Source organism: Amblyomma maculatum, chromosome 11 (genome assembly GCF_055883805.1).
Source record: "Amblyomma maculatum isolate TAMU_Amacu chromosome 11, ASM5588380v1, whole genome shotgun sequence".
NCBI lineage: Eukaryota > Metazoa > Arthropoda > Arachnida > Ixodida > Ixodidae > Amblyomma > Amblyomma maculatum.
Window position 1 is genome coordinate 30,682,516 of NC_139354.1, and position 10,634 is coordinate 30,693,149.

At 44.5% G+C, this 10,634-nt stretch overlaps 12 non-coding genes across 12 annotated transcripts; all 12 read right to left on the minus strand.

Moving 5' to 3' along the window:
* Positions 1–916: 916 nt before the first annotated feature.
* On the minus strand, positions 917–1,009 carry TRNAI-UAU (transfer RNA isoleucine (anticodon UAU)). Its single transcript is given in 2 exon segments — positions 917–952; positions 972–1,009. It is a non-coding gene; the product is annotated as a tRNA-Ile (tRNA).
* A 1,615-nt stretch (positions 1,010–2,624) lies between these two features.
* Positions 2,625–2,717, minus strand: TRNAI-UAU (transfer RNA isoleucine (anticodon UAU)). The gene is given in 2 exon segments: positions 2,625–2,660; positions 2,680–2,717. It is a non-coding gene; the product is annotated as a tRNA-Ile (tRNA).
* Positions 2,718–2,937: 220 nt separating this feature from the next.
* On the minus strand, positions 2,938–3,030 carry TRNAI-UAU (transfer RNA isoleucine (anticodon UAU)). The gene is given in 2 exon segments: positions 2,938–2,973; positions 2,993–3,030. It is a non-coding gene; the product is annotated as a tRNA-Ile (tRNA).
* Positions 3,031–3,250: 220 nt separating this feature from the next.
* Positions 3,251–3,343, minus strand: TRNAI-UAU (transfer RNA isoleucine (anticodon UAU)). The gene is given in 2 exon segments: positions 3,251–3,286; positions 3,306–3,343. It is a non-coding gene; the product is annotated as a tRNA-Ile (tRNA).
* Positions 3,344–3,563: 220 nt separating this feature from the next.
* On the minus strand, positions 3,564–3,656 carry TRNAI-UAU (transfer RNA isoleucine (anticodon UAU)). Its single transcript is given in 2 exon segments — positions 3,564–3,599; positions 3,619–3,656. It is a non-coding gene; the product is annotated as a tRNA-Ile (tRNA).
* A 220-nt stretch (positions 3,657–3,876) lies between these two features.
* Positions 3,877–3,969, minus strand: TRNAI-UAU (transfer RNA isoleucine (anticodon UAU)). The gene is given in 2 exon segments: positions 3,877–3,912; positions 3,932–3,969. It is a non-coding gene; the product is annotated as a tRNA-Ile (tRNA).
* Positions 3,970–4,189: 220 nt separating this feature from the next.
* TRNAI-UAU (transfer RNA isoleucine (anticodon UAU)) lies at positions 4,190–4,282 on the minus strand. Its single transcript is given in 2 exon segments — positions 4,190–4,225; positions 4,245–4,282. It is a non-coding gene; the product is annotated as a tRNA-Ile (tRNA).
* A 220-nt stretch (positions 4,283–4,502) lies between these two features.
* On the minus strand, positions 4,503–4,595 carry TRNAI-UAU (transfer RNA isoleucine (anticodon UAU)). The gene is given in 2 exon segments: positions 4,503–4,538; positions 4,558–4,595. It is a non-coding gene; the product is annotated as a tRNA-Ile (tRNA).
* A 220-nt stretch (positions 4,596–4,815) lies between these two features.
* Positions 4,816–4,908, minus strand: TRNAI-UAU (transfer RNA isoleucine (anticodon UAU)). The gene is given in 2 exon segments: positions 4,816–4,851; positions 4,871–4,908. It is a non-coding gene; the product is annotated as a tRNA-Ile (tRNA).
* Positions 4,909–5,128: 220 nt separating this feature from the next.
* On the minus strand, positions 5,129–5,221 carry TRNAI-UAU (transfer RNA isoleucine (anticodon UAU)). Its single transcript is given in 2 exon segments — positions 5,129–5,164; positions 5,184–5,221. It is a non-coding gene; the product is annotated as a tRNA-Ile (tRNA).
* A 220-nt stretch (positions 5,222–5,441) lies between these two features.
* Positions 5,442–5,534, minus strand: TRNAI-UAU (transfer RNA isoleucine (anticodon UAU)). Its single transcript is given in 2 exon segments — positions 5,442–5,477; positions 5,497–5,534. It is a non-coding gene; the product is annotated as a tRNA-Ile (tRNA).
* Positions 5,535–5,754: 220 nt separating this feature from the next.
* On the minus strand, positions 5,755–5,847 carry TRNAI-UAU (transfer RNA isoleucine (anticodon UAU)). Its single transcript is given in 2 exon segments — positions 5,755–5,790; positions 5,810–5,847. It is a non-coding gene; the product is annotated as a tRNA-Ile (tRNA).
* Between the last annotated feature and the right edge of the window lie 4,787 nt (positions 5,848–10,634).

The window sequence follows — 10,634 nt, forward strand, 5'->3', positions numbered from 1 at the left end:
CGGCGCACATGACCGGTCCCGCGGCAGCGCAGGCACTGCATTGGCCGCCCAGGCACCACAACAAGGGCCAACTCCCCTGCAACTCTTATCTGATGAGGTAGGTCGTCTATCTTCATCCCTGGCTTCAACTTCAGGAGTACGGCTCTCGTTGTTGAGCCCTTTTCGTGAACGCCCTGGACGCGCCACCGCTCACGGGTAACTTCGGTCACCTCACCGAAAGCCCCAAAAGCAGTTCTGATATCCTCATCCGCCACGCCATGCAACATCCAGTGGAACCGTAGCTTCACCTGTTGATCCTCCGGGTCAATGATGATACACCGTCGGCCTTTCACTAGAAGCTCCTTGAAGGCTAGCAGCCGCTTGGTTGCTTCAGAGCTGCTCAAGGTCACCGCCCAGACATGGTTTATTTGGTAGGCCCCCAAGGCCACCCCGTCTGGGAGCGTACCAGTCTTGGCCAGGGCGTCCCGGAAATCTTCAACCCTGAAGGGTCGCACTCGTACGTCGCCGTGCAAAAAAACTGTGTTGAAAACAACACGTCCGGTGGGCAGATGCGGCAAAATGAGCTGATATTCCTTATCATCGTTTGCGTTAAGCCTGTTACCGCGGCCAGCCTGGGCCGCAATCGCCGCTCCGCCGGAGCTCATGATTCACCGTGTGTACACGCAGGTGGCCGGAAGTAGAATGCCACTGGGGAAGCACAGCTGCGCTGCGATGATCTGTCACATGGGGCTGATATAACTCAACGAACTAAACCGCTAAAATATGTCAACTTTCACAGTTCAGGAAATATTTGGAGATATGTATTTATATCTGAGATCACAGTGATAAGTTGTATCCTTAGACGGCTGTAGCCCCTCTCGATGTGCGTTAGTGATAGGTAGCAATGAATGTTCATAAAAATAACTACAAAAAGACATTCCCCAGGTGAGGCTAGAACTCACAACCCCGGCATAGCTCACGAAGCACTGTCGTATAAGTACCGTGCGCTAACCAATTGCGCCACTGGGGAAGCACAGCTGAGCTACGACGATCCGTCACATGGGGCTGATCACCCAGCAGTTAACTTCAAAAATATTGCCCCCTTTCACCAGGCAGGAAATATTTAGAGATGTGTATCTAGGATCACAGTGATAAGTTCCAGTGTTTGGCGGCTGTAGCCTCTCTCGATGTATGGTATTGATATGCAGCCATGAATGTTCATAAAGATGGAACTACAAAAAGGTATCCCCAGGCGAGGCTCGAACTCAACCCCGGCATAGCTCACGAAGCACTGTCGTATAAGTACCGTGCGCTAACCAACTGCGCCACTGGCGATTTTTATTTATTGCATGGAAGTACTCGAGCACTTTAACCAGGTCGCATTCCGCAACCTGTCAATACACAGTTAAACCAGCATCGAGCTCTCACTTTGATCACACATCAAAATTCCGGGAGACATATACACGCATCAAGAAAATGTAACCAGGCAGGAGGTCAATCCAGCGCAGCAGATACCCCCCGCACCATAGCACACTGTTCTCTGAACAGAGACTTCGATGAACGTGGTGGCTCTGCGTGGCGATCTGTCGTGCGGCTCTTCCACAGGCTAAAAAGTCCCATGAGCACAAAGAGATCTCATGGCGCCTCAGAAGCTACCATTGTAGGCAAAAACCTTATAGTATAGGGCGTAATATCAATGTCCTTTTTGAGAGTCCGTTGAAGAATGTCCGAAAGGAACAATGCAGCACGGCTATACACAAAGCAATGATCTATAGTTTCTGGCTGCTGACACAGGCGACAGTCTACTGACCATGGCACAAAAGTCCCTTTTGCACAAAGCCACGTATTGACAGGTAAGGTTGATGCGTGAAGTCTAAAAAAGAACGTCTTTGCGGCTGATTGTAAATACATTCGTTGAACCCGCTTCAATACACTATTATCTGGAAAGGGGAGGTAAGGCTGCCAATAGATCGGTACAAGAAATAATGTCTCTATAAGAACTTTTGTCATCTGTCTTCTGCATAGACTGTATAGGTATTCCAAGGAAAACCGTACTGTGAGGAAATGGAATGTTTCGCAACTTGCTTAACAAAACCCCACAAAGGACCCTCCCTCCTATGACCAGTGGGCGCAAACAAATTAGGCAGATGGGCACTTAATCGTCTATTAAACACAGCTAGGAGGACGGGATGGCTTGCTTTTTTAAAAAAAGAAAAAACCTTGGAACAAGCTGATGAACAAACAAGTGCTGAAGACCAGCTCCACCAGCCTCCAGAGGGAGGAACAAATTATCTCAACGCATAGGTTCCCATTGAAAGCGCCACACAAAAGTAGCAAAAGTTCTATGCATGGCTGTACTTTGTTTCTTGCGCAATGCAACACCTGCAATACATAGATAAGCTTAGAAATCAGGAAGCTGCGCCACTGGCGAAGCTGGAAGCGGATGCGCTGACCCGTCACGAGCGGCTGATCACTCAGTACTTAACTTTAAAAATACTTCCACTTTCAGCAGAGAGGAAATATTCAGAGATTTGTATGTAGGATCGCAGTGACAAGTTGTATCCTTTGACGGCTGAAGCCCCTCTTGATGTACGATAGTGATAAGTAGCAATGTGCGTTCATAGAAATAGAATTATAAAAAGACATTCCCCAGGTGAGGCTCGAACTCACAACCCCGGCATAGCTCACGAAGCACTGTCGTATAAGTACCGTGCGCTAACCAATTGCGCCACTGGGGAAGCACAGCTAAGCTGCGATGATCTGTCCCACGGGGCTGATAACTCAAAGAACTAAACCGCTAAAATATGTCAACTTTCACTGTACAGGAAATATTTGGAGATATGTATCTATATCTAGGATCACAGTGATAAGTTGTATCCTTTGACAGCTGTAGCCCCTCTCGATGTGAGTTAGTGATAGGTAGCAATGGATGTTCATAAAAATAACTACAAAAAGACATTCCCCAGGTGAGGCTCGAACTCACAACCCCGGCATAGCTCACGAAGCACTGTCGTATAAGTACCGTGCGCTAACCAATTGCGCCACTGGGGAAGCACAGCTAAGCTGCGATGATCTGTCCCACGGGGCTGATAACTCAAAGAACTAAACCGCTAAAATATGTCAACTTTCACTGTACAGGAAATATTTGGAGATATGTATCTATATCTAGGATCACAGTGATAAGTTGTATCCTTTGACAGCTGTAGCCCCTCTCGATGTGAGTTAGTGATAGGTAGCAATGGATGTTCATAAAAATAACTACAAAAAGACATTCCCCAGGTGAGGCTCGAACTCACAACCCCGGCATAGCTCACGAAGCACTGTCGTATAAGTACCGTGCGCTAACCAATTGCGCCACTGGGGAAGCACAGCTAAGCTGCGATGATCTGTCCCACGGGGCTGATAACTCAAAGAACTAAACCGCTAAAATATGTCAACTTTCACTGTACAGGAAATATTTGGAGATATGTATCTATATCTAGGATCACGGTGATAAGTTGTATCCTTTGACAGCTGTAGCCCCTCTCGATGTGAGTTAGTGATAGGTAGCAATGGATGTTCATAAAAATAACTACAAAAAGACATTCGCCAGGTGAGGCTCGAACTCACAACCCCGGCATAGCTCACGAAGCACTGTCGTATAAGTACCGTGCGCTAACCAATTGCGCCACTGGGGAAGCACAGCTAAGCTGCGATGATCTGTCCTACGGGGCTGATAACTCAAAGAACTAAGCCGCTAAAATATGTCAACTTTCACTGTACAGGAAATATTTGGAGATATGTATCTATATCTAGGATCACAGTGATAAGTTGTATCCTTTGACAGCTGTAGCCCCTCTCGATGTGAGTTAGTGATAGGTAGCAATGGATGTTCATAAAAATAACTACAAAAAGACATTCCCCAGGTGAGGCTCGAACTCACAACCCCGGCATAGCTCACGAAGCACTGTCGTATAAGTACCGTGCGCAAACCAATTGCGCCACTGGGGAAGCACAGCTAAGCTGCGATGATCTGTCCCACGGGGCTGATAACTCAAAGAACTAAACCGCTAAAATATGTCAACTTTCACTGTACAGGAAATATTTGGAGATATGTATCTATATCTAGGATCACAGTGATAAGTTGTATCCTTTGACAGCTGTAGCCCCTCTCGATGTGAGTTAGTGATAGGTAGCAATGGATGTTCATAAAAATAACTACAAAAAGACATCCCCCAGGTGAGGCTCGAACTCACAACCCCGGCATAGCTCACGAAGCACTGTCGTATAAGTACCGTGCGCTAACCAATTGCGCCACTGGGGAAGCACAGCTAAACTGCGATGATCTGTCCCACGGGGCTGATAACTCAAAGAACTAAGCCGCTAAAATATGTCAACTTTCACTGTACAGGAAATATTTGGAGATATTTATCTATATCTAGGATCACAGTGATAAGTTGTATCTTTTGACAGCTGTAGCCCCTCTCGATGTGAGTTAGTGATAGGTAGCAATGGATGTTCATAAAAATAACTACAAAAAGACATTCCCCAGGTGAGGCTCGAACTCACAACCCCGGCATAGCTCACGAAGCACTGTCGTATAAGTACCGTGCGCTAACCAATTGCGCCACTGGGGAAGCACAGCTAGGCTGCGATGATCTGTCCTATGGGGCTGATAACTCAAAGAACTAAGCCGCTAAAATATGTCAACTTTCACTGTACAGGAAATATTTGGAGATATGTATCTATATCTAGGATCACAGTGATAAGTTGTATCCTTTGACAGCTGTAGCCCCTCTCGATGTGAGTTAGTGGTAGGTAGCAATGGATGTTCATAAAAATAACTACAAAAAGACATCCCCCAGGTGAGGCTCGAACTCACAACCCCGGCATAGCTCACGAAGCACTGTCGTATAAGTACCGTGCGCTAACCAATTGCGCCACTGGGGAAGCACAGCTAAACTGCGATGATCTGTCCCACGGGGCTGATAACTCAAAGAACTAAGCCGCTAAAATATGTCAACTTTCACTGTACAGGAAATATTTGGAGATATTTATCTATATCTAGGATCACAGTGATAAGTTGTATCTTTTGACAGCTGTAGCCCCTCTCGATGTGAGTTAGTGATAGGTAGCAATGGATGTTCATAAAAATAACTACAAAAAGACATTCCCCAGGTGAGGCTCGAACTCACAACCCCGGCATAGCTCACGAAGCACTGTCGTATAAGTACCGTGCGCTAACCAATTGCGCCACTGGGGAAGCACAGCTAGGCTGCGATGATCTGTCCTATGGGGCTGATAACTCAAAGAACTAAGCCGCTAAAATATGTCAACTTTCACTGTACAGGAAATATTTGGAGATATGTATCTATATCTAGGATCACAGTGATAAGTTGTATCCTTTGACAGCTGTAGCCCCTCTCGATGTGAGTTAGTGGTAGGTAGCAATGGATGTTCATAAAAATAACTACAAAAAGACATTCCCCAGGTGAGGCTCGAACTCACAACCCCGGCATAGCTCACGAAGCACTGTCGTATAAGTACCGTGCGCTAACCAATTGCGCCACTGGGGAAGCACAGCTAATCTGCGATGATCTGTCCCATGGGGCTGATAACTCAAAGAACTAAGCCGCTAAAATATGTCAACTTTCACTGTACAGGAAATATTTGGAGATATGTATCTATATCTAGGATCACAGTGATAAGTTGTATCCTTTGACAGCTGTAGCCCCTCTCGATGTGAGTTAGTGATAGGTAGCAATGGATGTTCATAAAAATAACTACAAAAAGACATTCCCCAGGTGAGGCTCGAACTCACAACCCCGGCATAGCTCACGAAGCACTGTCGTATAAGTACCGTGCGCTAACCAATTGCGCCACTGGGGAAGCACGACTATTGCTTTCGCAGTACAAAACACATACGGCCTGTCTTCTCCGACTAATAGCGCTGGGATTGTTTTTTGGGAGAAGGGGACTATTTTTTCCGCAGTGGACAGCAGCGACCGCATTCGATACGTACTTACGGGAGAAAAAAAACCTGCTGCTTCGTTTTTATGGCTACATCATTGTTACGATACCAAGCACGTTACCATCACACCAAAGCCCCGCTCCCCGCCATGAGAGATAAACCTCCCTCATTGGTCGAACCAGTGATGATGCATTATAGGTTACGTAACTGTGAAGGACCAATTCAGTCTATTACTCACCGAAGTCAGATTTAAAACTTGTCATCGGCACACCAGAACTATTTATGTTGTCTCAGCTACCAATGTGTGCCGTGTGATCTGTTGACGGAAGGCCTCAAGACTGACGCCAACTTACAAAACAAATGCAGTTGCGAGCTACAGTGCTATTGCTTTTCGATTTAGTTAACTTTAAGCGGCCGCATGTTTTTTGATGCTTGCAGTAATATATAGATGGGAATAATTCGAGTGGACACGCTTGCGTACAGTCACCGATTAAGTGAGCAATGCAAACTGAGATGAGTAATCGGAAACAGCCGGCTAAAGCGTTTGTGATCTTCACGTGAATCATAGCGCACTTTTCGTATGCAAAAATATACACAACATTTATCAAGAAATAAGTTTCGCTCACTTGTAAATTCACTAAACTATGATTTAATTATGACCGGCTTCATGTAACTACTAGCTAGTATGTTGCACTTCTTTGCAATGTTTTTTGGGGTGTATGTTGCTTTCATAAGTGTTCTATAGTACGTAGCTGTTCTCGGATCTTCTTACTGGTTGCGTGCTCTTTAGCAAAGTCCAAAACGACGGCAGCAGTGAGGTGCATAAATGCGATGTTTTTTTTATTTAGTGTCGTATAAAGACGTTTTAATCGTTGAGTAACCGAGACAATCCACATTCAGCTGTTCTTTAGCCATTTCCTTCTCCAAGATGCTCTGTCAGTTTTTCAAACCTGAAGCTTCACAATGCAAACCTGTCTGTGTGAGATGACGTAGTGGAGGATTCCGAAATACCTTGAAACAGCTGAGCTCCTTCTAATATGCATTGAAATGCATATACGTGGGGGCCTTTGGATGCAACTCCTTTTAAATGCAGCCGACACTGCTAGTATCCAATACGTGCACCAGAGCTCCCCAGTCGACCGATTGTATACACTAAGGCAAGTATCAGCGATCGTTGGTGCGAGTTCATGCGTCATTTGAAGAAACTAAGGATACGCTCAGGTATACTTTCTTTTGTGAAAATCTGCAGAGGCGGGAAACTTAGCGCAGGGTACCTTGAAATAACCGTGGTCTCAATGCTCGAAGCTCTTCCGGTGTTGACGATGTTAACTACAGAAGAGCATACATAGAGACAGCTGTTCACTAACACAACCTCTAAAGAGTGCACACAGTTGGAAAGCTTGTGCACACAGTTGGAAAGTTGGATTGCTTGAAGTCTCCATTTAGCGACATAGATTAGAGGTAAGAGAATGAAGAAATGCGAAAGCGTTTTCCCTTGTTATTTTTCCTTGTGGCTTCCATTTGAGACCAAACTGTCTTTTTCGTTGTATGTATTGGAGGAATAACCGTATTAATTCAAAACAATTTCATTGCATAAGCGCAACGCCACCCCTTCTCCTTCAAATTTAGCAACGGGAGTTTTCTTGGAGCTGTTCTATGGAAAGGAATGAGTTCAATGGAGAAACCATGTGATTGTTCGTTGTTCACCGGTAATGGAACTGTAGGCGTTATACACAGGGTTTCCAAGCTAACTTTATTCAAGGGTTAAAACTAGAACAGTAGGCCAGAGAATCCAGTTGTATTCAAGCTGCCAGCCCTCTTGCGCACCACAGGAAATTATTTATTTTGCATTTATTAATTCAATAAGATAATTTTATGAATTACTCAAAATTGGCTTTAGACAATAAATGTGAGTTGCAAAGCTGGAGCGCACCTTAAATTTAATTCCGATAAAAAAAAGTTGGCTGAAGGCATAGCTTGGTTAAGCCTGGAAGATTGCGAAAGCAATACCCTTGGCTGCGCCTTGTTCAGCGGCTGCGCCCCGCCGAGCCACAGCCCCATTTATCCTCCTAGCGTGACGTCACAAACAGAGAGTGCCCTTTCTCGGCTGCGACACAGCGCCGTGTATGGACTCGCCGCCATCATTCGATGGCGCGAGCTGGGGCCCCGTCTCTTGGTCTGGCGTGACGTCACACGGTCACGTGAAAATGGCGTGACGTCACCGCTGCGGCTCCTGTAAGGACTCACCGCCACCATCCGATGGCGCGAGCTGGGGCCCTGTCTCTCGGTCTGGCATGGCGTCACACGGTCACGTGAAAGGTCGTGTATGGAGGCGCCACGACACGCCAAAGGCTCGAAGGGCTAGCAGTATTGCTTTCGCAATAAAAAACAAGCTCACGTCTACCGTTTTCCGATCTCCGGAGAATGCCCGAGAGATACAAAATAATCACTTAGTGGCGGTTCGCGCTACACGATTGTGCTGCTCTCAACCGTGGTTTGAGGGAAGTAAATCAGCTGAGGCTGTGGCTTCATGGCCCCGTTGCAGCGGCAGGCCGATATGTCTGCGTTGGTTTTCTGCGCTCGCGCCGTCCAGTGGGTACATATGACTGCAATTTGCAGGGAGCTCTTCGCGCTCGTTGCAACTACGGCTTATCGCTGGAACTGGTCTGTAGAGTCACGTCCGCAGCCTATTTCGTTCACTCAAAGCATGAATGAGAGTGCCACAATAATTCAGCGCGAAATCGCCAGTCGCGTGTAGTGTATTTTGCGAGCTTTATTTAGAGCTCGGAAAAAATGATACACGTTAGGCTTTCTTAAATGGTAATAAATGAAATTTCCGAGAGTGCGCTTAAATTTGCAAATCAAATTTATTGTTTAGAAGTAATAGTTAAAAAATTAGAAAAATTATCCTCATTACTATTTAGATAATTGCAAAATAAGAAAATTGCCTGTGGTGCACCGTCTGTTGGAAGCTGTATACGAGGGGATTCCCTTACCTATCTCAAATGTTTTATTTTTAAATACTTGGCTAAAATTAGTTCGGACAACCTGCAGATATTACATAAATTTTATTTTAGGACAAATTGGAGGAGCCTTGAGTAAAACCATTGTAAATATTTTCGCTACCCGCTGCTGCTTATTAAGATATCTTCTACAAAAATTTGTTGCCGTCGCGTTTCTGAAAATTTTTTTGGGGCAGAATAGAGAGTGCAGTTTCTTGGTTACAGCACGCAAGATCATACTTTCCAACGCTAACTTGACCAAAGTATTTTCAGGGGTGGGAGCTGCAATACGTCTCTACTGCGGCGGTTGCTATCGGCAGTGCTTCTCCAGTTCTTATTGTTCAGGAAGACCAAACTCAAGAACATTTACGAAAATCGGTATTTCATTGTGAAAAAAAAAAAAAAGATTATAACAGAACTGCACTCCGAGAGTGGGACCATCATGGATGTGAAATGAAGCCTAAATCTCGAATATTAAAAATAAATGCATTATATAGGTATACAATATAACCCATATGTACAGTATTAGGAATGATTCTGCAGGCCTAATGAAACGAAAAAATACGCACTGCGCACTAACACATAATCATCCCATTTCATTACTCTTCTAAAATGCCTGTCTTAACTAGCAAAAATCAGTGGTGTCTAAATTACTGCAAACATGGAATATATTCGACGTTACCAACGTAGAGAAAGCAGAAGGTCTCTGTAACGTTGGTTGCTCACAACCCATAAAAACGTAGCCTGTTCACCTTTATTACGCGTTGAAAGTAGAAGGTAATGGACCTCAAATTTTAAAATCCGCTTCATCGCTCGTCGATAAGGTTGAAAACTTTGAAATATTTGAAAATCCTTCAGAGGTACATATTGCCGGAACATAGCATCAAAACACAGTGCGTTGCTTTCAGCGTTTACTTGCGAGTGTTAACGTCTCCCTACTGAAAAACCAAAAGTTCTACCGGACAATAACCGCATAAAATCTCATCTAATCGCATAGACTCTCATACGGTGCACAACATTATCATAAAATGTCATATATAATTTATGATAATCTACAAGAAACTATGAGACCTTATGCAATTACATGCGACTTCAAAGTGATTTGTTATGTGAATTGAGTGAGATTGTGTGAGAAAATGTGAGGTTATTGCCTCATAGAATTTTTTCAGTAGGGCTTAGATAGAATTCACAAACAAGGAAGAGCTGCACGTGCAGGTTTTCACGCGGTCTAGTCGAATTTTGACGATATCAAAGTCAATTTATTGGCATTGATAAGAAATTGGCCACCATCGTTCACCTCTTCAGTCCGAATGTCAGTAACGTTGTGCTCCGGTTAGTAGAGACGTTTTCTTGGCGATCAAATCTAACGACATGCGTGCCTGAGGGATATGTTTCTGCTAAGATGAGATGCCACAGAAGGGCTAGGATGGTTCCCGATAATTTCAGTTTTTATTATATTCAGAAGGCTGAAATTGAAAATCTTTTTTACAAATAAAGCACAAGCTCGTCACATTTCGATACTACAGGTAAGATAAGATAAGAATTGCTATATATGTTGCGGATAAATTCAGCTTTCGCCGTAAATGCTGAAATTGCAAACGTATTTAACATTGACCGCATAACCTCTTCCCATCTCAATACTGCATATATTGTTGGCTATTCCGAATGTTGAATGGAACAGATATGTAGGCATTCTTGTACAG